This window comes from Corvus hawaiiensis, chromosome 19 (genome assembly GCF_020740725.1).
Source record: "Corvus hawaiiensis isolate bCorHaw1 chromosome 19, bCorHaw1.pri.cur, whole genome shotgun sequence".
Classification (NCBI taxonomy): domain Eukaryota; kingdom Metazoa; phylum Chordata; class Aves; order Passeriformes; family Corvidae; genus Corvus; species Corvus hawaiiensis.
In genome coordinates this window covers 9,077,861-9,080,064 of record NC_063231.1, presented here as the reverse complement: position 1 = coordinate 9,080,064, position 2,204 = coordinate 9,077,861, and positions in this window count along the sequence as shown.

Here is a 2,204-nt window from a genome sequence, read left to right as displayed (position 1 = left end):
TGGTTTGTTGTGTTTGGCTTTTTTCTGAATAGTGATTCAAAGCTTTTTGCAAAATGCTGTATAAACTGCTCCTAACAGCATCCCAGTAGACAACATAATAGCTGTTTTCCACTTTAATTATATAATCTGCAAGTGAGGTTTTTCTTTTCAAAACCAATCAGAAAATAGAAAAGAACACTTCAGACCTTGAGTATTCCATGTCTCATTGCCCAGACTTTTCTTGAACTCTGCTAGGCTTGGTGCTGGGACCAGTTCTGACTTTGTCCCTGGGAAAGCCCAGCTCAGGGGTGGGTGAAGAGCTAGGGAAGAACCAATAAATTAGGTACCTATCTAGAAACTGAGGTGCCCATAATCAATCACCTTTCATCACATTTTCATTTTTGGAACAAGGTGCAGGTTTAGTCAAAAAGCGGCAAAACCCCTGAGAGCTGGCACTGGGAGGTTCACAATGAGCAAAGTGGCATTTGAGATCAGCTTTCTGAAGCAACACTGCTATGCAAACACGACCACAATGGAGGAAAAAAGAAAAAAAGCTGTGAAAAAAAACAATAGTGGAGGTGGTTTTTTGGCTTGGTATAAATAAATTAAAAAACCCAAAAAAGAAGTAGCACCTTGCTGAAGAAAATGACAGACACTGAGCCATTTCATGGGCTGGACCTGTGTGGAGGGGTAGAGAATCAGCACCACAATTAACCCAAGCAGTGGTGAATGAACTGCTGGGGAAATTATCTCCGGAGTCAGGGAAGAATTGGTTATTGGCTGCCCAAGAGGGCTGGAGCACTCTGAAGATGCAAAGTTGTCTCAGAGCTTCCCTGGAAAGCAGAAAAACGGAAATTTTCACTCCCAGAGCTGCAGACAGAATTGCTCTGGGCCAATTCTGCTGCCTTTGCTGTTTTTCTATCTCCTGTCTCAGCCTCTGGGGAGGGAAATGATTTTCAAGGAGAGGTGGGAAGTGCAGTCCAGAGGCTGGGATGGGACCCGCAGCAGTGAGAAAGGTGCTGGGTATTGGTGATGTCCCCAGCCCCAACCATGGGATAAATGACAGGAATTTCAGCTGGGAGCAAAGCACCCTCAGGCGGGGAGCAGGGCTGCAGCTCCAGTGTCAGAGTTTGTGGAACAGGGGTGGAGTGAGCCAAGGCAGCTGAGCAAGGACAGCAGGTCAGAAGCAGCAAAAACCCAACAGGCAATGTACAAAGTGTGTCTGAAGTAACTCAGGGGCCAGGTCTGGATGGAGTGGCCTGGGCTGAGTGCCTGGGAAGGGGGAGGGATCATCAGAAATAATTCTGGTTATTTGTAAAACTGGAGAAAGCAGCCAGCACATAGCAGATTAGTGCTGATGGAGCCTGTAGACTCAGGAAAATTTAGCTGGAAAAAAAGCATTTTAACCTCTTGATTCAGGTGTGTCTGACAAGGACGTGCCTGAGCTCAGGTTCCAAGGAGGCTGATAAGCTGAGTTGAGCCACAAAAGGTTTTGCAGGAGGACAGGATACAGGAGAGAAGCAGGTTCTGCTCTTGTGGCTTGTGACATATTACAGGACACTGGAATGTCTCCAGGGACTCTCCTGCAATCCAGTGTTTATGTGCTCCTGATAGCTGTAAGAGCTACATGATCCGTGTCTGAAATCCACACTGGGACAGTGGTCTGGAGCCAGTTTCTCCCACCTGCCTGTTGCTGGTGGCTGCTTGTGACTCCTTTTGCATCCAAAAACTCATGCATGAGACACTCTGCATGTGTGGAGGATCTGACCAAAATACGTCCAGCACTGCTGGTTCTGCTGGAAACAAGCTACTGACTGCTGATTTCTCAAGGTCCCTGTGTTAGTGAAAAATCTATTTCTACTCATGGTATGCAAGCTGTTGTAAGCACTTGTTTTCCAAAGCATTTAGTTTCTTTTTGAGTGCTTTGTAACACTCAACTTGCAATATATTAGCAGTCAGCTTACAGTCAAGTTGAAAACGTGCAGGGTTTTTTTCTGGTAGTTCACAGATTTGGTTTTCTCACAGCTTTGAGCTTTGAGGTGCTGAAAATGCTTCATTGGCGCCATTTCTTTAATCTGACGTATTTGGTTAATATGCTCCTGCACTAGTTAATGAATTCTTTTACTGCTTGTCATACAAATTTAACAGTATTTATGTTGTTTTCCCATGGTTTTTGACACTATTTCAAATCCTTCAGTAACAGATCCTTCGGACTGGATACTGGC